At 35.7% G+C, this 27082-nt stretch overlaps 1 long non-coding RNA gene across 1 annotated transcript; it reads left to right on the top strand.

Annotated features, from left to right (window-relative positions):
* Nucleotides 1–17260: 17260 nt before the first annotated feature.
* LOC136201496 (uncharacterized) lies at nt 17261–19685 on the top strand. Its single transcript, XR_010673860.1, has 4 exons — nt 17261–17665; nt 18609–18679; nt 18769–19300; nt 19454–19685. It is a non-coding gene; the product is annotated as an uncharacterized lncRNA (long non-coding RNA).
* Nucleotides 19686–27082: the final 7397 nt, after the last annotated feature.

The raw sequence follows: 27082 nt of genomic DNA, 5'->3' as shown, positions 1-27082 counted from the left end.
GAGATCGGCGAAGGCGTTCACGAGAAAGAGAGAAGAGGCAAGGTAGGGTCAGTAAATTAAAAATAAATAAAAAACAAATTAATGTTTGGCAAACAGGTAAAGAATTGTGTTTGTAAGGGTAAAAACAAAATTAAGAGTTAAATTTTCGATAACAATAAATATTTTGATTTTTTGTAGTGACACTTTTTAAAAGTGTATTTAAAAAAGCGTTGATATAGGGGTTATTTTTTGTAGTGAGATTATACTAAAAGAATTAGTACATGTTTTATTCATATCTAAAATTCACTTCGTTCATGTTCATATTCTTTTCTAAAATTAGAACACAACCAATCATGTTTGGCAAATAGTTTTTTTTTTTTAATTAAAGGTTTGAACTATTTTAGAGATTTTAACTAGTCAAAATTTTAATAGTGATGTTTATCGAGAAAATTGTTGAAAGAGTTTATTAGATTCAAAAAAACTAATTTTAAAAAAGCTTAAGAGTTCTTTCAATTAGTTTATTATTGCATGTCTTTTGAATAATATTTTTACCTCTAACTACTACACTTTAACTCCAAATCAAAATTTTATATGTGTCATTATATAAAGAAAATTATTAGTAATCAGCTAAGTTTTACTAAACAAATAAGCAGTTAATCAAATCAGTTAACTAATAATTAATTGCCAAACAGTGCCTTAAAATCATACTAATCGATTAATAGTGGAAAGTACTGCAATGTACTTCTCAATTCGGCCCAATGATTTTGGGTCAATCCTAAAAATCTACAATATCGTTTTTCTTTCGAATAATCATAATAATTTCCACTGATTCTTTAGTCAATTTTGCGAGGTGGACTATATTGACTCGATGTTCAAATTTTTATGAAAGATTCAAGTGATTATTTTATCAAGAAACAATCAATTTCAATAATTTTTGTGCTATTGTGAAAATTAGGCTTCTTGTTTTAACAATAATTATATTAATTATTAGATTTCTTTATTAATTTTGAAATTGTACTTATATATTTATTTATTAATTAATTTAAAATATATTAGTATAGTTCTTAAAAAAAATATATTAATATATCAATAGTTTTACCTATTAACAAAACAGAATCATAATTTTATCAAAAAATTAATAATGGTTCCTCATCGTATTAAGATGGTTTGTGGTAGGGCCGGTCCTGGACATTGTTTCGTGAGCATCTGTCTAGTGTCCAAGAAATTAAGAAACCAAAAAAATATTTTTTACATAGTATATATATAAATAAAATCACAGCAGGAGGGTTTTATTACTATGATTTGGTTTTTCTTGTCCTGTTGTGATTTGTTTTTTTTTCGATTTGGTAAGAAATCTCTTAAAAGGTCATGGGTTCGAGTTTTAGGAGCAGCCTCTTGCCAAATAAATTGGCAGGAGAAGGCCTGCCCCTAGTACACCCTTGTGGTGGGACCCCTCCTCGGACCCTCGCTCAGCGGGGACGCGTAGTGCGACCGGGCTGCCCCTTTGGTAAGAAATCTCTGAACCTAATTTTTATTTTCAATGTTAAATATTTGAAATCTTGTATTCTTCTACTGCTGTGATTTGGGTTTTTTTATTGCTATTTGGTAAGAAATATTTTAACATATAGCAATTACTAATTTAGGGTTTTTTTTAGCAAATAACTTATTTGAGGTTTTTTTAATAGGAATCATCATTTATATTAACAGGTTTTTTAATAGGAATTATAATTTATATTAACAGGTTCATAACAATTACTGATTTGGGTAATTAATAAAATTTATTTTATTAAGTTTTTCATATTATACTGTTAGCTGCTTTCAAATTTTTTATATTTCCTCAAGTATTTCAATTCAAATATTTATAGTATTTTATATTAGTGTTAGCAGGTTCTAAGTTTTTAATATTTCCTCAAGTATTTCAATTTAATTCAAATCTTTATAGATTATTAATTTTACTCTTCATTTACAATTAAAGGTTATAATATAATTGAAAACTGACTAAAGTTGGCATAATCCAAGTGCTATAATTCCTTTGATATTTTGATTGATTGAGTGATTATTAACTTTTATTTGTAGTTATTATTGTTATTTATAAATTATGATATGCCCTCTAAAATACATTTGTCTGGAAGTGGAAAAAAGAAATAAGAGAATCTGATTTAGAAAATGAAGAAAGTCAATATAGAAAGAGATCCCGAGTGATTTAGAGTAATTTTGATTTTTTTAGCATCTTTTGACGTTGTATTCTTAACTGTTTTGATTTTTTTCATTGCCTATTAATAAAACCGGGCTTAGAAATCGAGGGTTTGTATAATAATAAAAAAAAACAAATGAATTGTCTTGGTTGTGACTGTTGGCTTTGAAATTGCTATATTAAGAATAATGTATATTATTGTCCATTGAAAAAGAAAGAATAATGTGTATATTGTGGTGCCAATGAATGCAATAGAATTTTATATTTGAAGGACAGCTCGGGCGAGCGGGCTCACCCAGCTCGGCGAGCTGACCTGCGGGAATCAGTCAAAAAACTGATTCCCGGCCCCACGATGCCACGATCAAGTCTCATGCTTCCCACCTGCAAAAGGAAACGAATTAGGTCAGATACGGGGTCCGAACTACAACTATAAATAGAACTTTTATCTCGTAAATTAGACATCCTTTCATTCTTGTAAAAACTCTAGCTTTCCCCTTGAAGATGATAAGATATTATTAGTTGTACATATTTTTTAGTTATTGTTTTGAATTAGTCTCAGATATTTTGTATTTCAAAATACCTACAACTGCAACTTCTTATCTCTTTGTAACTATATATACACGATCCATCTAATGAGAATATCATTAAGAGTCAAATACTTTTCGTGGTATCAGAGCCTAAGTGGTTTTACAACTCTGTTTCTCTCTCATCGTTCTTTCCCCTTTTTTTCTCCTTTTCTCTATATTTGACTCTTAATCAGCTTTCATGGCAACCAACGGTACCACTGCTGCCAACTCAAGCTTCGCCTCCACCATTATTTCTGCTGCTCCTTCCGTCAATTTATCTCATCAGCTATCCCTAAAATTGATTCCAACAAATTTTGTGCTATGGAAAACTCAAATTATGCCTATTCTCCATGGCCACAATCTCACTGATCATATCGATTCCACCATTCCTTCACCATCTGCAACACTTGTTGGCGGTGCCCATAATCCCGATTACAAAGATTGGTATCAAAAGGATCAGTTGGTTCTCAGCTCGATAATCTCATCTGTATTTGTGGGTGTATTACCTCAATTAGTTGGTGCTAAAACTGCTTGTGATGCCTATCAAAAACTTGTCAAAGCCTACTCGGTTGGCTCCCGGTCTCAAATACGAGATCTGAAATACCAGCTTCATAATCTTAGAAGAGAGAATGACAGTATCTCTTCTTATCTCCAGAATGCTAAGCATATCAGCGATGAACTTGCTACTCTCTGTCACCCGATCTCTGATGAACACTTGGTTAAAGCTGTGCTCAATGGCCTAGGGCCTGCGTATAGACCTTTTGTTCGTGCATTAGAAGCATGTTTGGAAACTATTTATTATGATGACCTTGTTGGATTACTACTCAAGGAAGAGCGACAATTGGCTCGTGAAAATGTTCCTCTCTCTTTTTCACCTACTGTAAACTACTCTGCTAGAGGTTCTATGCGTGGTCATGGACGTGGGTGAGGCAATTATTCTGGCACATCCGCTCGGTCACCTCAGACAGTATCTGCACCCTTGGATATAGCTACCGTGACTTGTCACAATTGTAGGGGAGCAGGTCATATATCTCGACAATGTCCCTCTCCTAAATTTAACCGGAACACTCGCAACAATCTTAAGCCTTCTTCCAATCTTGCTGCAACATCAACCCCAACCAAAACGGACTGGCTTGTTGATTCAGGAGCTACTCACCATCTAACTGCTGATCTTGAAAATCTCCATGTTCACAGTGAATATGACAGACCAGAGGAAGTTACTGTAGCTAATGGTTACACAATCCCCATATCTCATGTTGGTACTTCTAAGTTCACTGTTTCTAATTCTCCTCTCAAATTTCAAGATGTCCTTTGTGTTTCGAATACAGTGCACAATCTCTTATCTGTTTCTTCTTTAACTCGTTCAAATCCTATATCTGTTGAGTTTTTTGCTAACTATTTTATTTTGAAGGATTTGAAGACACAGAAGGAAATTCATCGAGGCACAATTAGCAATAGCCGTTACACTTTGTCCCTTCCACCAAGAGCTCTGCATCATGCACAAGCATTTAATATTTCTTTACCATTGTGGCATGCTCGTCTTGGACATGCTAACTTTCCAACTGTTAGAAAAACTTTATCCATAAATAAAATTGCTTACAATAAAAGGTAACATTTTTTCATCAACAAAGCAACACGTTTAATACTAACAATATGTTGCTTTTGTTAACTAATGACAACATTTTGTAGTTGAATGCAACACTTATATTCAAACAAATGCAACACACTTTTAAAGTAAATGCAACACTTTCTAAGCAATAAGCAACACAATACTTTTATACCTTAGCAACGTTTGCTTTCAGTAAAGGCAACATTTAGTGACCTATAGCAACACTCTATTTTTTACAAATGCAATGATTTTAGCAAATGTAACATTTTTTTTACTAAAGCGTTATCTTTTACAAAAGCAACGATATTTTACTGTAAAGGCAACATTTTTTATTAGTAGCAACACTTATCTACTAACAAATGCAATATTTTGTAACATAAAAACAATATTGTTTGATTTCAAAGGAACGATTTCAAATCTGTAAAACAACACTTAATAATCGAAAAGGCAACCGTTTAAATACAAAGCAACATAACATTTGTTTATGTAAAGAGGAAAAAAGTAAATACGTTGCCACATAAATTACTTTAGGCGTAACGTATTCTAAGATGAATGAAGTACAAAAAAAAAATTGTCCGTCAAAAGTACCGAACATTATAATTCAAAAGTATCTAAGCATCACAAACATAAATAAAACATTCTTCATTCATCAACATGTATTTGGAGAAAGAGACTCGATGGTTCAATTTGTAGTTCTCATTGTTGAATACTTGAGCAAGGTATTTACTCCTAGCACTGCAAACCATATCCACAGCTAACATGAGTATTATACGCTCATTTCATCAGGTATACCAAGTCGCTTAAACTTTCCTACAAATCAAATGCAGAAGCAAAATATATTATATATAGGTGAAAAAAAGCAACAAATGTCAGTCATAGATAAATTGGAAAAGAAACTCAAGTGATTACCTGGTAAGTCAGATAGTTCACACTACAAACACAGCGCCATGTCAATGCCATTTATCAGAAATATTATGCCAACATGGCATTACATTTTTGTCGTAAACCATCCTAGTCAGCACCCAGGAATTGAAATAGCGGAAAAAAATCCCTAAAGTGACTTCATTGAAACAAAATAAAACTTCAGTTATTTTATTGGTACAAAGTTTTAGTGCCCATTAAAATATTAGACAAAGCTGAGTGACTGTATAAGCTTTTAACTCTAATTACAAATTATATATATATAAATATATATATAATTTACTTAATTAATATTAAGAAAGTAGCATAGCAGGTAGAGTAAATACCTGATTCGGCAGGTGTTATGCGGCCACCAGGAAGCTTAAAGATGGAATTTTTGGATTGCAAAAGCAACAGATGAGGGTGTTTGAACAACTCTACCTGTTTTTTAATTAATTATTATCTTTCAATCTGATATCTGAAGAACATAATAATAATTAATTAAAAAAGTATGATGATAAAAGCAGGAAACAGGCCAGGAGAACAACCTCCACATAAGCTCTCAACCCATGAGCTTGATAACTAATTAATTCCAGAATAATAATTAACATTAACTTAGAATATATAGATCGATTGGGAAATTAATCCAATTAAAAAAAGGGATAAGTAAAAAAAAATGCATGTGGTATACCGGATTTGCGAACTGGCACCTGTGGTTTTTTTTTTACAAACGGAGGTCTGTGATAAACGCCGTTAGCAAAGAACGGATATTTTCACTCACTCCGTCATTTATGCTTACGTGGCACTTTGACCCAAATGTTAACCAGGGGAAAAACAAGGATTAAATGAAATATTGTATATATAAACCCAAAAAACACAGACCCCAATATCGCACCTCTTCATATTCCAACCTTCGAACTTCAACAGTACCAGGCACCACAAACCACTGAAAAACCTCACCTTTAAGTCGGAATTTGGAGGGGAAAAGTTGAAATTCATCATCTCTTGCATCATACGGTTCGTTTCCATCCTATTTTCCAAGAAAACGGAAAATCATAAGAAAGTATGAAGGAGCAGAAGTAAGGGTGAAGACCACTATTTGAGGGTGTAAAAGCTTGGAAATCAAGGTACACACACTGTTCGCACAGCCCTCTAATCTCGATTTCGTTACGTTCTGTTTCTTTTAGTTAGGGTTTTTGCGATAGGATTTCGTATATACGATTTTTCTTGTACGATGTTGCGAATTTGTGGTCGTTGTTGTTAAGGTTGCATGTTAGTGTTAATGACGTTTGTTGATTTGGGTTGCCTTTAATTTGATGTCTTGTTAGTTCAGAGTTGTTTTTGTAATGATCGTGAGATCAGAGTTGTCTTTAAGTTGATGCTATTTCTTGTATGATGTACAATGATAATGGGACAAATGAATGTTTATACTTAGACGTTGTTGGTGTGAATGAATATTATTGATTTGGATTGTCTTTATTTCGATGGCATATGAGTTTAGAGTTGTACTTTAGTTCAATGTCATGTTGATTTGTTCTGTCATTAGTTCGATGTCATGTGAATGAATATTGTTGAATGAATAGTGTGAATGAAAATTGTTGATATGCTATTACTTGTTTGATGTACAGCAATCATGGCTACAATGCATACGTTGATTATTCATTACGGTGGTAAATGGGTAGACATGGACAAACAACTATACGTTGGAGGTAAAACGAGGATGGTGAAAATGGATATTGACTACATGAGCTACTTTGAGCTAGCGGATATTGGGAAGGATGTAGGGTACAAACACTCAGTACAAATGTGGTACAAGATCGCTGGGTTATCTGGATCAGAAGGAATTGAGGAGATTGTTAACGATAAGAGTGTTCGAGACTTCATTGACTTTAATGCAGGGTATCCGCATATAGACATTTACTACATGGAGATAAAGCCATTACAAGTGATTGATGACAATAGGTGTGACATAAACGATATCCCAAGCACAAATGTTTACCCTTCCTCTAATGGTGAGAATGATTGGAGTTTTGATATTGGTGCGAATGATGAGAATGTTGAGGTTGATGCCAGTAATGAGAGTGTTGCGGTTGGTGCCAATGATGGGGTTGGTGCCAATGAGGGGAGTGTGGAGGTTGGTGCCAATGCTTGGAGTTTTGAGATTGGTGCCAATGAGGATAATTTGGAGGATATGGGTGCCAATGAGGATAATTTGGAGGATATGGGTGCCAATGTGGATAATTTGGAGGATATGGGTGCCAATGAGGATAATTTGGAGGATATGGGTGCCAATGTGGATAATTTGGAGGATATGGGTGCCAATGTGGATAATTTGGAGGATATGGGTGCCAATGTGGATAATTTGGAGGATATGGGTGCCAATATGGATAATTTGGAGGAAATGGGTGCCAATGATGATACTGGTATCAATGTTGACACTAATGAGGGAGGGTCTGCTTATGACGACAGTGATGACACTAATGAAGGAGGGCCTGATTCTGATGACAGTGATGTCAGTGATACGGAGGATGAGGATGTTCACACTCCTAACAATGATGACATGGGGTCTGATTCTGAAGACAGTACTTATGTTCCAAATGGTGGTAGCAATGAGGAGGATAGTGAGTCAGAATCACTAGAGGAAGAAGTAGAGCCGATTGGAGATATCCCAAGGACATATGCAAGTGGCAATGATTTGGAGGATAATGATATGGACGAATTTAATGAGAGAGGATATGATAGTGATGAGTTGCGTAGTTTTAAGGGCTTTGATGATGAAGGTCCACACTATACGGACTTCAATGAGAATAGTGGTTCTTCCATTCCCGAACTATGTGTAGGTATGAGGTTTACTAATGTGCGTGTGTTTAGGAAGGCTCTGAAGGATTGGTCTATTCATAATGGCTATGACTACATCTTCGTGAATAACAATCAACAGAAGGTGACAGTTAGGTGCAAGCATAAATGTGGATTCAAAGTGCATGCTTCTAAGCTACGTCAGTATGACACATTTCAAGTGAAGACATTTTAGCCAGTCCATCAGTGTCCTAGGGATAACAGAAACAGGCTTATAGGTTCTTCTTACATTGCAGAGAAATATCTAGAGGATTTGAGGGACAATCCCAGTTATGATGTTGATGCGCTAGGTAATAAGGTCCAAAGGGAATTGGGATCTGAGGTGTCTGCAGCAAAGTGTTACAGAGCAAGAAATCTTGCAAAGAAGTTGGTTGATGGAGCTGCAAAGGAGCAATGCAGGAGATTGTTTGATTATGGTGCAACAATAGAGAAACAGATGCCCGGTAGCAGAGTCAGATTTAAAACTGAGCTTGAGTTGGAAAGGGTTGAGGTGCCTAGAGAAGGAGAGCTTACAAGGCTACCCAAAGAGATAGTTACTTTCCAATATATGTATGTGAGGTTCAATGCACAGTTAGAAGGTTTTCAGTCTGGCTTGAGACCAATAATAGGGCTTGATGGGTGCTTTCTAAAAACACCATTAGGTGGCCAGATTTTGTCTGCCGTGGCAAGAGATGGAAACGAGCAAATGTATCCATTGGCTATGGCAATGGTAGACAGTGAATGCAAAGCATCATGGGAGTGGTTCTTGGAGAATCTATTCAATGATTTTGGGAATCCCAGGGCAACAAAGTGGATTTTTATGTCTGATAAGCAAAAGGTAACAATACTTTTGTTCCTTATTAAATTTGATCTAATTATTATGGAATTGGATAGATTTTTATAATTGTTTATGTATTTGCACAGGGTTTGGTTGAAGCTATGGAGAAGTTGATTCCTGGGGTAGAGCATAGGTTCTGTGTGAAGCACATGTATGACAACATGAAGCTCATATTCAAAGGACTAGAGTACAAGAAGGTGTTGTGGGATGCTGCTAAGGCTGGGACTGTTAGGCTGCGGGAACACTATATGGACAAGCTTAAGGCATTTGATGGAGCAGCATGGACATGGGTGATGGAGAAAGATCCCAAGACATGAGCTAGGTGCTATTTCTCTATTGAAACAAAATCCGATGCTGTGCAAAACAATATGAGTGAGTGCTTCAATGCTTATATTAAGAAGAGTAGGGATAAACCTGTGGTTAGTTGCTTTGAGTGGATTAGGAAGAAAATGATGAAGAGAATTCATGTGAATACTGAAGGTATGAAGAAATATAGGGGTGATATTTGTCCTTACTATCAAGAGAAGCTGGAGAAGCTCAAATTGAGTGCTAGAGGTTGTATCGCGACTCCCGCTGGGCAAAAGCTTTATTCTGTTGATTGTGGGGATTACACCAGCGTTGTTAATTTGCAAGATAGGACATGTAACTGTAGGATGTGGGATATAAGTGGTATCCCTTGCAAACATGCAATATCCGCTATTTTCAAGAATAGGGAGCTGCCTGAGGCATATGTGCATGAGTACTTCTCCAAAGTTGTTTACTTAAGTGTATACAGTCATATAATGGCACCAATACCAAGCAAGGAGGAATGGGAGAAAACAGATCTTCCAGACATCCACCCATGGGTTGTGAAAAAACCTGCAGGAAGGCCTAAGAAGAAAAGAACTAGGCGGTCCGATGAACCGAGAAATCCATACAAGGTAACAAGAGCAGGAGGAATTCTCGTATGTGGTAATTGCAAGAAAGAAGGGCATAATGTTAGAGGTTGTACCGCGTCTGTTACAGGCGAAACCGGCTGGCAAAGGAGGATGAGGAGAGCCAAAAACAAAGAATTGAATGTCCAGGTAAGGTTATATCTAATGAGAAATGGTCATTTGTTTACATTATCTAATTTTTTGTGCATAATGATTTAGTTTTCATGTTTTTTTATAGTCCTCACCCCCTAGACGGGCTGGAAGACCAAAGAAGAACGCTCGTACATCTGCACCATCATCTGCACCATCATCTCGGCCTTCATCATCTGCATTGCCAAGTAGGCGTGTAAGAACACCATTATCACAGCCACAACCAGCATCAACTCCACTCTCTGCAAGAATACCTGCAGTTTCAAGTTCGCAGCCCCAACCAATGACGAGTTCACAGCGCCAAACTATGGCGAGTTCACAGCCTCCAAGTGCAAGCAAGACGACACTCGAAGATATCTTACGGAGGCTGAAAAAATGAGCTTGGGATTAGATGTTTTTTTTGGATGCTTACAGCATATTAGATGTTTTTTTGGATGCTTATAGCATGTTAGATGTTTTTTTGTGGGTCTGAAGTACCCAGAGCAGTACTCTGTTTATGTGGCTATCGGGTCTGAAGTACCCTGTTTTTAGATGCTTTGTAGTAAAATTTCTATGTCTAGCGGGTGTGAAGTACCCTGTTTTTTGTGTATGTTATTACAGGTTTAGTTAAGACGATTGAACGATGTTGACTTAACTGCTTTTGTAATGCATCTTCGATGTTTTGGGATTAAATTACAGGTCTATACAATGCTTACAATTATGTCTCAATTACAGTTTCAAGAGCTTACAATTAAGTGTCCATTTCTTTTCAATTACAGGTCTCTACAATACAGTTGTGTGTCAAGTAAGTGTCCATTTTTTTGTCAATTACAGGCTTCATTGCAAATACATAATGAATATGCTTGCTAATGTCGCCAATATCAACCTTAATCCATACCTAAATAACCTACTCCAGTTTACCCAATACCTTTACATAATTCTAACCAATTCCCATTTTGTGTCAACAAGAAAAACATGAAACTTAAGCAATTCATATCATAGAATTCCAATACTAATTCATAACACTAAGTAACATTTCATACAAAATCCAATTTCATGCCCAATTGGTATCACAGAATACCAAATACATACCAAAAAATCCAAGAACAATTCAAGAACAATTCAAGGTGCCAAAGAATTCCTATAATTGTTCCCTAAATCCAACCAATACATCTCTAACCCTATTATGACAATAACCAAGCAAACTACATTTCCTATACAGCAGTTCCATGTCCATCTTCTTCCCTGCCTCTCACTCTGCCCAACGATTTCTTTTTCTGCCACCATCTTTTTAGCCAAACTCAACTCCACCTCCAACTCTTCAATCCTTTTCTGAGCAATTGCAATACCTTTCTCTCATCCTTCAATGCTAATAACACCATCTTTCCCCTCCTGCATGGCAATTCATCAATTCATTCAAAGAAATTACAGCCATTCACCTCCTTAAAACACCCACAACCAAAAAACCGCCTGCCCATGTTCCCCGGCGTCTTAGCTGTTCGTAGTGGTGAAATGAATCCGCAATTGCATCTCACAGGTCCTGCCCATTCTTCTTGACTTCCCTGCACCCACGAATTTAAGGATGTTCGACTCATCCTACTTGAAACGCGTTCGGGATTACAATAGGGTGGACGTAGAGTTACAATTCGTGCCAGAACGGGCGTGTTGGGTATCCAATTAAGGAATTAGGGTTTGCAATTTGGGAGAGGGAAATCGAATTAGGGAAAGGGGAGAAGAAGAAGGGGTGCGATATTGGGGATTTGTGTTTTTTGGGTTTATATATAAAATATTTCATTTAATCCCTGTTTTGCCCCTGGTCAACATTTGGGTCAAAGTGCCACGTAAGCATAAATGACGGAGTGAGTGAAAAAATCCGTTCTTTGCTAACGGCGTTTATCACAGACCTCCGTTTGTAAAAAAAAAACACAGGTCCCAGTTCGCAAATCCGGTATACCACAGACATTTTTTTTTGTACTTATCCCTTAAAAAAAAGGAGAAGAAAGTACCTAGATTTGATCCTCTGAAGACGATCAGCTAAGGTTTCATCCCTGCAAGGAAGAGGATCTTTTATCCGAAAATAATAGCTAAAGTAAAATCAAATCAAATCTGTCCTGTTCTGGATTTGATTTGCAAGAAAATTAAAGATAAAACTAATATGTCCTGTTCAGCCTCCTCATCCCACTTCTCACCCCTGATTCTACATTGCTCACCAGCCTTTGTTGTGTAGAGAACCAATCAAACATATCAAACTTGTAAGAATGCAACCCGTTTTGTATTTGCAAGACTTGGACAAAAAGATATTGTGCGATAAAATAGATTTCTGAATTCTGAGGGTTTCCAAACAACTTCAAACTATGTAGTAAGATCACAGAAATTAGTACATTATGCCCCTGAAATTATATTCTTAACTCCAAAATGACTTTTCTGGTCAATTTTGACATGAAATTTTGTATTGCTTGACAAACTACAAGAATGGCATGTATGCACATTCAACCAATGGACAATGACATGTATTCAAATTGGGCAAATTGTTTAGTCGAACTCAATACAAGTTCAGGAGAAAATTATTCTGTTATCCATAAGATTACAGAAGAAAACATCTATAAAAGCATACATTCTCTATTGTCTCCATAGATGTTATCTCATATCACAGTATAGCCTAAGACTGGCACTGCCAAGTGCCAATCATATATTATAGAAACTAATAATATATTGTCACCTGCTTCTTCTGAATCTTTGGCTGTAGAAACCAATAAGAGAGGCTCTGCAAAAGTAGGCCAAAAGCAACCTGTTCATAGGAAGTCTATTGACACATTTGGCCAAAGAACTTCACAGTATAGAGGCGTTACCAGGTTTGAAATTTGAACTAAACCCACTTTAATTTGATTTTAAATCTTGCATCTTATTATGTTTTCAACAGACATAGGTGGACGGGTAGACATGTTAAATATTAGTAGGTTCTGTTTCTATTTGTTTGTCGGTGATTAAATACTTTTTATCCTCAGGAAATTGTCTATGTATAGCTGATTTCTGGTGAATTCCAAGGAAATATAAGCATGGGAAAATCAGATGAAGGCATGGAGAATAAAAAACTTCCAATAAGTAGCAAATAACACAAGCATTGAAGGATAGAAATTAGATCCATGATCCCCTCTTTTGATTCGAAGTATAAAAAAAATCACTATACAGAATGAAATTAACTGATATCACTGGTACATTTTGACTGTTGTACAAGCATTGGTTGGGCCACTATGTGCAAAAATGCCTTATGTAGCAAAACTGAAGAACAGCACACCTCATGAGTACAACAGAAAATTGAATTTACTAACTTGTTGACAGATTACCAAATTGTTATCTATTACACTAGCTTTTGAAACAAGGACAAAAGAGAAGCATTTAATTCACAAATAATCTTCTTGAACCTCGTCAAATCAAAGGAAATCACAAAGCAGTTTTCTACAAATCGCCATTGCGAAATACAAGCAACTAAAGAGTGCAAAATTGATTTCCTAAATCAGGTGAAGAGTAAGTAAAATTACCAACTGTGGTGATATTACAGAGGACAAGATCAAGCGAGAAGCTTTCTTAGCACGCCTAGAAGGTCTTAAACATGCTCTGGAAAATAAACAAGACCCAAATCACAAATTCATAACATCTCTTCCAAAATACATGGATAATTTTGGAAGACTGATTAAGCTTAAAATTAAATTTTCATCTCAAAAGATGAAGCACAAGGGCTCATATATGGAGAATTGTTATAGGAGAAGAGAACAATCTTAGTATCTTACCATGTAGAATATGAAAAAATAAGAGTTTGTGAGAGCAATGATCTACTGAGATTCAGAAAGTAGAATTAGTAGAAACTAGATCAGATATATTACAATCTGGAGCTAAAAGCAGTTGTGAATCAATCCTTACTTGGAGACAATACCCTTAGAATCACTACATTATTCAGAATGTACAAATAATAACATAGCAGTTGTATCATGGTACTTCGCCATATGCTAAAAATCTATTACTCTCTTTCTTCAGTGGAATACTTTGCAAATTGCAACCATATAAGGAAGCTTTAGAGTAAAATTCAAGTCCCTCTTTTACATTGTCAGCTACTAGATAACACATTTTCCAGAGAGGTGTTGGAAGAAAACTAAAAGGAATGAACCGCAGGGTTGCTGATCACATCAAAGGATGATTCTAAAAAATGAAACATTAATTAATTCCTAAGAATGGAGAACCAGTTGTTGCCCATGAGTGTATATCTGCAAACAAAACCATTTGTGAACAACTAACATCTTCATCCATTACAAGAAATATGTGGCACCTCATTTTCTAAACCAAAATAACATCCAAAAATAGACATGTCAACTTCTAACACATTCGTATATTACCATTTTACCTTAATTCAATTGTCAATAAGAAAATAAATTTCAAAGCTTAGAAAGTAAAAGCACCAATAACTAATGGGCATGCTCAATGAAACCTTTTTGAGTTTCCAAAGCTAATATTCAAGGATAAAGGTCATTTTGTTATTTCAACTTAACAAAAATGGTACTACATAACATAATGAAGTCTTGAGTTAATGAATTTAGAAGTTTCTTAAACATACTTCATTGTTACTCTTTATCACTCTTAATTTCCAAATTGTATGTTGCAAGGAAAACAACAAGAGGCTCGTTTACATACAAATGATGAGAAAATGATGTCACTTAGGACTAGCTAATAGGTTAAACCAACAAAAGATCTCAAATGTTATTTCACAGAACAATTAATTCAGAGATCAGTTAGCAACTTAGCATCTTACCTGACCTTAATCAAATAATAACATAAGAAACAGAATGAAATAGTTCCTATTTTACATGACCTTTTGATTACATCTTCATTATCACAGAACAGACAAAATCAATTAGTTAAACTTTTGGACTGTTTCAGCCCAATATCTGAAAATTATTAACAAAAAAATTCAATCTGAAAATAAAGAACAGACTGAATATAGCACAGCAAGGCAAGGCAATACACTAAAATTTGAAGCAAAACGAGATGAATTTAACTTCAAAATTAGGCGCAAAACCAATAATTTTAAATCAAACGCTAGTAAAATTTGGGAAACAGGAATGGGAGGGAGACTTAAAATTTCCACAAATATTCATGGCAAAGCTGACCTTCAATAATAAAAAAAATCATATAAATTTATTTAAAATTTTGTAAAACATTAAGCTTAAATTCGTATTATTTTGTAAATGTGAAGTCTATCTTGGTGCTATTTTATACATGAGGCCTAAGTTTATGCTATATTCACTACAAGAAAACAGCTGATCAGCAGCGGAAATCAGCAGCGGAATTATTTTCGCTGCTGATCACCGGCGGAACAGCAGCGGAAGCAGTTTCCGCTGGTGATCTACAGTGAAATAGCAGCCATATTTATTCCGCTACTGATTAGGGACGAAAATTATAATATACCAGTGAAATTTCGCTGGAGATAAAAAAATAATTAAAAAAAACTAAATTGTAAATAGAAAGTCAAATAATAAGCAAAAGGTTTTTTGAACTGGGAAACGAAATAGAAGCGGGAAAGTTTTTAATTCTTCCCCCCTTTTTCTTATATTGTTTTGATATACCCTATTTCTCTCTGATCTTTGTCCCTCTAATTTCTTTCATTCTGGATCTCAGCTATGTCCATCTCTGTCCCTCACCCCTTTCTTTTACGCACCCAATCTTTTTCCTAACCTTTCACCCCTCCATCCAATCCTCTTTAACTAAAATAACTCTCAACTTTGCAGGTCTTCTTTTTTTATATGAAAAAGATGTTGGATTGTGAATCCTTTGATTTTCTATTAATCATGAAAGGGGTATTTATACAATAGTATGATTCCTATAATTATGCTAGAGGTAATTATAATAGGAAATACAATACAATTATGGTATAATTCCTATAATTATGCTTTATAATAGGAAATACAATAAAGAGAGAATATTAACATATATAACAATATCTAACACACCCCCGTAGTCGAAACAGGAGGAGGACGCACGTTGAGACTAGCCCGAAAATCATCAAACAATACAGAAGGAAGGCCTTTGGTGAAGATGTCCGCAAGTTGATGTCGAGAAGGAACATGAAGAACTCGAACCTCGCCTTTGGCGACTTTTTCCCGTACAAAATGTATATCCATCTCGACATGTTTGGTCCGCTGGTGCTGAACAGGATTCTCGGACAAATAAACGGCACTGACATTATCACAATAAACCAAAGTGGACTTCCGAATGGGACAGTGAAGTTCGAGTAGGAGATTTCGAATCCAACAAGTTTCGGAGACAACATTTGCGACGCCCCTATACTCGGCTTCGTCACTCGAGCGAGAGAGGGTTGGTTGCCTCTTGGCGGACCAGGAGATGAGATTGTCCCCAAGAAAAACACAATAACCAGAGGTGGAACGTCGGGTATCCGGACAACCTCCCCAATCGACGTCAGTGTAAGAGACCAATGAACCAAGAGATGATGGAGTGAGAGTAAGACCGAGATTCAATGTACCTTTGATATACCGAAGAATGCGCTTTATGGCTGCCATATGCTGTGTTTTTGGATCATGCATGAATAAACACACTTGCTGAACCGCATAGGATATATCGGGACGAGCTGAGACCGGAGTGGCACAAGGATTCGAAGAGCTGAGACCAGCTTTCTCTATAATTTCTGAAGCATATTTCTTTTGAGAAAGGAAGAGAGAGCCAGGTGAGCGAGTGACAGAGATCCCTAGGAAGTAGTTCAACGGCCCTAAATCTTTCATGGCAAATTCATTACCCAATTTAGTGATGTTGGAGGAACGCAATTTATCAGATGAGGCCGTTAGAACAATATCATCAACATAAAGAAGCAAATAAGCAATCTCCGTGCATTGGCGAAACACAAAAAGTGAGTGATCAGACATACTATGAGCAAAACCCAAAGTAGAGAGAAAGGTTGCAAACCGTTGATACCAAGCCCGAGGGGCCTGTTTGAGACCATATAAAGATTTTTGGAGCAAACATACATAATCAGGTCTAGCAGGATCTCGAAACCCCAAAGGCTGATGCATGTATATAGTCTCATGAAGGTCACCATGTAGAAAGGCATTTTTGACGTCGAGTTGGTGAATACCCCAATTTTTGGAAAGAGCAATGCTTAGAACTGCTCGAATAGTGGCTGGCTTCACAACTGGACTGAAAGTTTCCCCGCAATCAATCCCCACCAATTGATTTGCTCCATCGCCAACCAAGCCGGCCTTATATCGCTCAAAAGAGCCATCACCATTGATCTTATGCCTGAAAATCCACCAACTTCGCAAAATATTAGGATTAGGAGGACGGGGTACAAGGACCCACGTATTATTTTTAATAAGAGCATCAAATTCCTCGGTCATGGCATTCCGTCACGCAATGCAACAGAAGGGTTAGAAGGAAGAGGAGAGATGGTGGTGGAAACATGAAGGTTTAATTTTCGAATAGGCTTAAAAATGCCGTCTTGGGCACGTGTCCGCATTGTTAGAATCTCATTCGATACCTGCTTGCTTCTTGCCTACTTGTGACCTTCATCCTTCTCTCTCGGTCTGTACCATGCCTTCACCTCTCTCTCTCTTTCTCTCCCAACCAGTTACACGAACAGTTTGTATTTGGATTCCAACAGCTGCGTTTGAACTCTCTCCGTCATCAAACACATGATTTAAGGTGACTTAACTTCTCAATTTTGAATGGGTTTGTTTAATTTTGAATGGGTAAGCTTTGATTTTGAATGGATTTGGAGATTTTCCCTCTTATTTGTGATCTAGGGTGTAGAAGTGCGCAGTTTAGAGTATTTAGGGCTTACTGAATTTGTGTTGCTTTTGCTTTTTGAATAAGTATTGATTTTGATCCGCACCTAATCAATTTCAAATTTTAATTGATCAATTCTTTCTCTCTATATGTAACAAGAATAAAGAAATGTAGTGCTTGTTTTGTCTATAATGCAGCGAGTGGTGTCTGATGTAAAAAAACAATAATGACAATAATAATATGCATATTTACAGTTTTGAACTAATTACATACCAAACCATATTATATTCCCAATTAGATTAATTTGATTAGGAAATAAATTTCACAGGCATAAAGTTGAGTGAATTCTAGTTTCTGATCTAGTGAAATTAGCAATCCTTTCATCTTCTATTTTCATGTTTTTTCCCTTTGCTAGTGTTTTTCTTCTTTCTTTCTGCAACTATGTTGTTGTTTGGGCGTTCAGGAACTTGGTTTTCAATTATCCGACAGATAGAAATTCTTGTTGAAATTATAGTGAAATGTAGTGTGAAACAAGTTTATAATTGATGTGAACTTTCTGATGAGAGACGAGCAGATTCACTTAATAGACACAAGGCTTCTTAATGCTCTTTAACATGATTCATTTTTCTAATTCATTCCATAAAACGGCCAGTTAGCACAAAACAGAAGCTTATGCACAAGATAATTGATTTAACATATTTTTTATGGCCCATGCTTCTGGTTTATGTTGTAAGAACATGACTTGAATTTTATTTCCCCGCTTTTAGATGTTTGACTTCTTTACTTATCTCTGCTTTTAACTTTTTTATTTCCCCACTTTTAGATGCTTGACTTCTATTTTGGGTTGATGAAATTGCAGAGGCATGTGCTGCAAATGGAAATATCACTATCAAGTGGGATGTAATAAGTTGGACTCCAGACGGCTATGTAGTATGCAAATTAAATCAATTTTAGAATTGCATTTGGTTTTGAAACTCAATTTGGTTTGCATAATATAATATGTTGTTATGTTTTGACAGGCAATTGTTATGATGTATAATTACCAGAAACATCGCAAAATAGAAAAACCAGGTCGGACATGGGCAAAAAAAGAAGTCATCTGGAGCATGGTTGGTGCATAAACCACTGAGCAAGGAGATTGCTCTAAATTTAAAGGAAATATCCCACATTCTTGCAAGAAGGATCCAATTGTTGTGGATTTATTGCCAGGTAGGTACTAGTTTCTTTTCTTTTTGATAGTTTATCCGATTCGAACTCGAGATCTCTAGTTTGGCTCGCTTAATTGGTCCATCCAGGTACTGCATACAACCAGCAGATAGCGAATTGCTGCAAAGGGGGAGTGATGAGTGCATGGGAAGAGGACCCTGCTAATGCTGTGAGCGCCTTCCAAAGTTACAATGGGTATTGCTGGAAACTCGAACAAGACGGTTAAATTTCCAAACAAGTTCAGGTTGAAAGCACCGAAGTCTGGATACACTTGTGGCCCAACAAAGATTGTGAGGCCAACCAGATTTATTTCACCAGATAAAAGAAGAGTCACTCAAGCTTTGAGTAAGTTTATAATAACATTCTTAATTTATATATTTTTCATTGTGGTTTTCTAACATTTGATTTTATGCATGCAGTGAATTTTATTTCCCTATATTATTTTCTATCTTTTATAACCAAACACCTTTTCTATTTTGTGTCTCCTCTACATGGCAGGGTATGTAAAGGGAAATTGTAGAAGCAGTTACTGAAGTTTGAGCAACGGATGCAGGAGGTGGAGAGGATTGTTCAACCCATGTATACCGAAAAGGAAAACTCTGAGGGCATCACACCTCGTGCACAACCTTCATCGTCCAACCAGGTTGAGTCCGTAGATGAAGATGAGAATGATGTATCATAGGATATATGGTTTATCTAGATCAATAGCTATCCTATAGTTTTATCTAGGTCCGATAGAATATATAGTTTTATATACACTTTATCTTGGATCTTATAGGATATTATATGGTTTATATAGATAGGATAGTTGGTATATATACTTTATCTTGTATCGGATACGATATTGTACTAATTATTACTAAATATTATTTAATAATAATATATATCTTTTTGTTTAACTATTTCATCCAAATAAATAATATTAATCTAGAATTTAAGCTATCTTAGTTTATAAAATATCATCTCCGGCCGATATATAATCTGTAATATAATTTTGATAAAATACAAAAATATAAAATTTCCGACGGAATGCGCTGGTGAATATTCGTTGGAAATTATATTCACCAGCGAAATTCCGCTGGAAATAATCGGTCGGTGTGTAAATTCACTGGCGAAATTCTCCGTCCCCATATGGGTCGGAATAAATTTCCGACGGATACAAAATATGGTCGGTATGCGGGAGCAGCGGCCCTTTTACCGGCGGAATGAGTCCGCTGGTAATCCGTTGGAAATTCGAGTTTCCGACGGATTTTTATACATTACCGACGGATATATCCGCTGGTAATTCGTGATTTTCTTGTAGTGATTGTAAACGTTAAGCCTCAATTGATATTATGTCGTAAAAGTTAAGTCTATGTTAGTGTTATTTTGTACGTGATGCCTAAGTTAATGCTATATTGTAAACGTTAAGTCTAATTGATATTATGTTGTAAACGGTAAGTCTATATTGGTGTTATTTTGAACGTTGAGCCTAAATTGGCACTTCCCCAAAAACCTTATGCCTATTTTGTTATCTTATCCCTAAAAATAAACTTTGTAATTAGATTGATTTTAAAACTGTTGGGCTTTGCCCAAATATAATTTGTGAAATAAGCCCACACATGTGTCTTCTTGTGTCTTTGAGTTTTTCAAGTGGAAAAACATCCCACATTGCTTTCAAAGCACTTAGTGGAGATGTATATAAAGAAGGTTCTCACATGCTTGGGGTGTGCCCCAAGGGGTACCCACTTTTGTGAAAGGGTGAGAACCTATCTTCATGGTTGACCACCACACACGCGCGCCGTCCGACCGAACCGGGCCGGGCTATTTTTTATTATTATTTTTTATTAATTCAGAAATCAATTTTTATTTAATTATTTATACTCGTGTCTTCAGTCTCCTCCACCTTCCTGATTTTTCTCCCCTTTCTCCATGAAATCAGAGCTCAAACAGCTCTTTTTTCTTGTATAAATAGGTGATGTGAGACTGCCTTTGAAATACAATTTCATTTTCATTCATTCTGTATTTTTTCGAAACTGCCCATTTAATTTTGTTCGGTCTGTTCCTATTTTTTGAGTTCGAGCTTCAACAATTTTAAGACGATTTCTATTACTGCTGATGGCTACCGAACAATCAAATGGGATTGCTGAGATCAACAAACCATTCCAGTTTGAAGGAGCTCATTTCCGAAGATGGAGATAGAAGATGATGTTCTACCTCACAACAAAGAAGGTAGCTTCTGTTCTGACTTCTAAAAAACCAATTGTTCCTGAAGATGGTGACGATGCAGATGTTCGTGCTGCTGAGAGATGGACAGAAAATGATTTTCTGTGTAAAAATTATATACTCAATGGACTGACTGACGATCTGTATGATTACTATACTACTGAAGAAAAAACAGCAAAAGAAATTTGGGAAGTTCTGCAGAGGAAGTATGACACTGAGGAGGCCGGATCGAAAAAACACGTTGTAAGCCGCTACCTCAAATTCCAGATGACTGATGACAAGTCAGTGGAAATTCAATCTCATGAATTACAAAAGATAGCACATGAAATTATTTCAGAAGGTATGCCTTTAAACGATCAATTTCAAGTTGTTGTCCTAATTGAGAAATTGCCTCCTTCGTGGAAAGATTTTAAAAATATTTTGAGGCATAAAACAAAAGAATTTTCGATGGAAAGTTTGATTACTCGCCTCCGAATTGAGGAGGAAGCTCGAAAACAAGATTTAAAAGAGGAAGTGCTTATTGTTTCTAATAGCACTAAAAGGTCCACTGCGGTTCTGAAACCCACTCAAAAGAATTTTAAGAATCAGAACCGCAAACCAATCCAAAACCGCAACACTCGAGTTAATTTGAATTGGAACCTTCAAAGGAACCAAAATAGTGTTGGGGTTTGGTGTCCTATAGTCAATTGTTGCAGGATACAAACTTAATATAAATGAATTGTTCTTTATATCATTTGTTTTAATGAGATATATGTTTTATAACTATATAAAGGCAATCCCTTTTAAGCACTATATAAAGTCTAATAAAAGGAAATCCGTAAGTTTGTTTAAAGTGATTATAAAGTGTTCATACAAGCATCAAGTGAGACAAAACTTTATAATAAACTAATAAACTTAAAACCACCCCAAGTCAAGTGATATGTTTAGGATTGATATATCACTGTTGAGACTTGTATGTAACAATGTCTTCTGTCCGACAGAAAGCTGATCTCACAAGCTTCATATATATAGATATCTGGACAGTTACATAGATCCGATGAAACGTCGTTCATTAGGATTGGGGATCCGATTTGAGATAACAGGATGGGTGGATTCATCCTTGTCACCTGTTCATCTCATTGGTATTAATAGGTATAAGTAATCCTCAGACTCAAAGGAATGTTAATTGGTCATCCTGAATTACTGAATGTGAGACTTTGATCCTGTGGTCCCACGATCCTTAACAGAGATGACTCTGGGGTGTGAACTGCAAAGGTTGGGTGTCACAGGAGGTAATGTCAGGGTAGTTATACATTGGATTGAGCATTTATCACTCCCGATTAATGGGAGATATATCCAAGGATCGCTTGTGGAAGACTCGACTCTAAATCCTTGCAAGGTGATAGCTTAAGAGTAGAAATACAGATTTCACTTAACCTATCTATTTGAGTTGACTCGGCCTGTACAAGTAAAACGAACGTCTCGCTATATGTGACTTGACATCACCCATAGTCATAAGATTCAGTTCAAGGATATAGTTGATAAATGATCGAATTATACTGTAACTAATACGGAAGGGTTAATGACAGAATCAACCTGTCTTCTTAACGGACTCTGGGGGAATGATTACAGACTTGCCTATAACATACTCAGTACATCATTCCGTTATGCAAGGATTAAATATAATTCTTGAAGAAATTAATTTAATAGTTGCATACGGCCAGAAGTAGTAAGAACCTAATGGATCACACATAAGACTTGGAACCAAAAGAGAGATGGATATGATTAATAGATGGAAGCCCAATTGAGCCCAGTAAGGCCCATTTATATAGAGGGGGCCGAAATTTATATATAGTAAATAAGGAATTATTTTAATTCCATTAATCCTAATTTGATTAGGTTTGTGAATTAAATTAATTAAGAGATAATTAACTTATGAGTTTTAATTAGATTAATATACTCCTATTATTATCCAAATAGGTTATTTATTATTATCCTAAATGTATTTGATATATTATAAGATAATAATTAGGAATCCTATTCCGAATGGAATTCCTATTAAGTAACCTATTCCTATCTAACTAGGGTTTAGATACAAGCGACTATATATACCCCCTCCCTATGAGAATTTGGACCAAGCTAATCCCATCCCCTTATTGTGATTTTCGAAACCTACATTAAGTAAGAGAGCGTGAATTCGCATCCCCTAGTTCGTGGACAAGAATTCATACGGCTTCCGTCAATTGATTAATCTCATTCATCTCCTTTTCTCTTTGATCTTGTGTTGGTTAATTAGAGACAATCTAATTTGGTTGCATCTCATAAGGGTTGATTCCATCTTAACCTCACCGTATTATACTTTGTGGTTGGAATCTCGGAGAAGATTAGTGGACGCTTCTTTAACAACGGTAGATTGTTCATCGAAAGGTATTCCTTCTTATCCCTCTTTATATGAAATAACGATTAACGGATCCTATGGTTAAAAGGAAGTAGGCTAAAAATTTTATATTTCCGCTGCTATATCTTAGCCTTAATTTCCTTCAGTGGTATCAGAGCCATCGTTAAATCCGTTATTTCATATATGAAAATTTAGAAGTTTTCAATAGGATTGAATAAATATTTATGGTTAGGATTAATTAACAAATTGTTTGATTAATTAATTCTAAAGATAAATAAATTTTAGTTAATTGTTAATTAAAATTAATTATACGTATGTTCCTAATTATTTCGGTTGATAATCATTATAACAAAATCTATTAGTTTTATAGTTAGGTTAATAAAATTAGTTTTATTAATTTAAATGATAAAAAGGAAATCTATTGTAGTTTTTCCTATTTCTGAAAATCGTTTTTAAAACCGTTTTAAAATCTGATATATATATATTATAAAAAAAATAAAATAAAAAATAAATACGACAGCGGCTCGGGTCGCGCCTCACGGCGCGACCAGCCGCTGTCGCGCGGCTGCTGCCAAACGGCAGCAGCCCAGTTTCGGGCCCCGGTCCGAATCCCACTTGATTTTAGTTGATAAAATCGGCTTGAATATAATATATATATATATATATATATATATATATATGTTTCGGAAATTAATAGTTTTATGTTTTGATTATCGAATGAAAAATTCGTTTAAAAGTTTGTTTTTACCAAGTTGTAAATCAAAGTGTTAAATGAATTTAAATCAAAATAATTGGGACATGCATAATCGACGTTTTATATGGTTATATTAATCTAAGGATTAATATAAAGATACAAAACGATTAGAAGTAAAATTGGATGAAAGTTAATTTGACGAGTTAATGTGATTAACCTAAATATTACATAAGTCGGTTATGTAATCAACCAATTAAATTTATTTAATTGAGTCTATGCATGTTTGGAGTTATGGACATATTTGGACCCTCTTTTAGTCTTTTGGTATTTTTGAAATAGGGTCTGCGCGTCCTGCCTTTCTACTATCTATTGTAATTTCTCCTCTCATCTGATTCCCTTCAATTCAATTGAAGTTTTCTTATAGTAGTATAGAAATTAATATGTAATTTCAAGGCGCCATGGAGAAGACGGAGGACCTAAAGAGAAATATGTAATAGTTGGTATTTCCTTAGGTTTGGCCTTTTATTCCGTCTCTGGCTCGACGGAATAATTTAGATGATATGTCCATAACGCCAATGTATGTGAATGTATGTATGTCTGATGTATGCTAAAGCAAATCAAGACTAAGTTAGATTATGAGACTTAAATAAAATCCCTCGTTAAAAAGTTAAGTAAATAAGCAAGTTATTAAAATCAGTTGCCCCTCCCTAATATTATAATTCAGCCGGCAGTACTGGGGGCCTTTGGGTGGTTGAGCAAACTCAAGCTCAGGGTCTTATGGTAACACCTGAATTATCGAAAGTTATTTTTCATGAATATGGGGTAATACTTAAATTAGATTATGATAATTGGATGAGCAAACTCATGTTGTCATAAACTAATGGGCAATATGGTTGGGATTAATGTGAATAACATGTTAGTTACTAATGTGGTTAGTAACCCAATAACCTAGGAGTCACATTCGAGATGTGATTGATTACATGAATCTACCTAACAAATGAGACTAGCTTGTTGAGCAAACTCAAGGCGAAATCTCAGGAGTTAGGATCTTAGCTCACTAAAGGATTTGTGAAATTCTTCGAATTAATATGGAGGGCTATTAATTTGGCAAAATAGTGGGAGCAATCTGAAATAAATTAAAAGGCCTATAATTTTAGATTGTTATACTTTAAAGCAAATGAATGACATATGTTTACTCTTTCTCACTCTCAGGTTTTGTTTAAACACACACTCTTAAAATCATGACTAACACCGATATGCGTTACATCCTTACCGATAACAAATTGAATGGTTCAAACTTCACCAACTGGTTTCGTAACCTCAAAATTGTTTTGAAGTTCGAAAGGAAAGGGTATGTACTTGATACACCGATACCCCCTTACCCAATGGATGATGCTCCCTACCAAGAGGTTTATGCTTACTTGAAGCATAAAGCTGATGACGATCAAGTAGGGGACATCATACTTGCATCATTGACACCGGAGGTTAAAAGGCAACTACATTCAGATATGGATGCCTCTTCCATGGTTAAGCACCTTAAATAGCTATTTATGATAGAAACTCGGTGCGAGCGCTTCGAAATAACGAAAGAGTTATATAAAAGCAAGATGCAGGAGGGCACATCTGTGATGGTACATTGTGCCAAGATGATCAGCCTCATAACCAAGTTTTCTAGTATTGGAGATGCGATGGACCATGAACTAAGTGAAAACTTACTTCTACAGTCCCTCCCTGAGAGCTACTCACAGTTTGTCATGAACTATCAGATGAGTGGCTTGCAAACCTCTCTCATAGAGCTTGCACATATGCTCGAGTCAGTCGAGCCCATTATAAAAGAAAACAAGGAAATGTTGGCCCTTGCTATTGAAGGGTCGAGAAAAAGGAAAGGGGTCACTCCCGATCCAAACCATCTTGATAAATGCAAGGGGGATGTGCTCACCGAAACAAAGGGAAAGGAACAAAAGAAGCCCAAAGGAAAGTGCTCTATTGTGGTGACTTAGGGCATTGGAAGAGGGATTGCATGGAGTACCTAACCTTCCACGAGAAGGAATATAACGGTGCTTCAGCATCTGGTATGTTTTATATTGAAATAAATACAGTTTCATTGTCTGAATCTTGGGTACTTGATACCGGATGTGGATCTCATATTTGTACAAATATGCAGGAGCTAAAACAGACTAAGGAACTAAAGAAAGGAAGCATAAACTTGCGAGTTGGAAATGGAGCAAGAGTTGCCGCTCTCGCAATTGGAGATTATGCTTTACCTTTGCCCTCTGGGCTTGTAATAGAATTAAGGAATTGTTTATACATTCCTGAGATGTCTCGTAACATTATTTCTATTAGCCGTCTTGTTGACGACGGTTTTCATATTTCAATAAAGAACAATAGTTGCAATTTTTATAAAGATTCGATCTTTTATTTCTCAGGAATATCACAAAATGGGATTTATGTGTTAGATGATAAAACTCCTGTTTTTGCAATTGATACCAAAAGACATAAGATAGATAATTCAACTTACTTGTGGCATTGTCGTTTAGGCCATATAAACAAGAGATGCATGCTAAAGCTACATTCAGATGGGCTTATAGATCCAATCGATTCCGAATCATTGGAAACATGCGAATCATGTTTAAAAGGTAAAATGACAAAGACACCCTTTAGCAATAAAGGTGAGCGTGTATCAGACACTCTAGGACTCATTCATTCATATGTATGTGGTCCTATGTCAGTCCAAGCAAGAGGAGGATTCAGATACTTCATTAGCTTCATAGATGACCATACTCGATATGGCTATATCTACTTGATGAGGCACAAATCAGAAGCCTTTGACAAGTTCAAATGCTTCAAGAAT

Source organism: Euphorbia lathyris, chromosome 7 (assembly GCF_963576675.1).
Source record: "Euphorbia lathyris chromosome 7, ddEupLath1.1, whole genome shotgun sequence".
Taxonomy (NCBI): domain Eukaryota; kingdom Viridiplantae; phylum Streptophyta; class Magnoliopsida; order Malpighiales; family Euphorbiaceae; genus Euphorbia; species Euphorbia lathyris.
The sequence above is the reverse complement of the archived record's forward strand: the minus strand, read 5'-3'. Positions and strand labels throughout refer to the sequence as shown.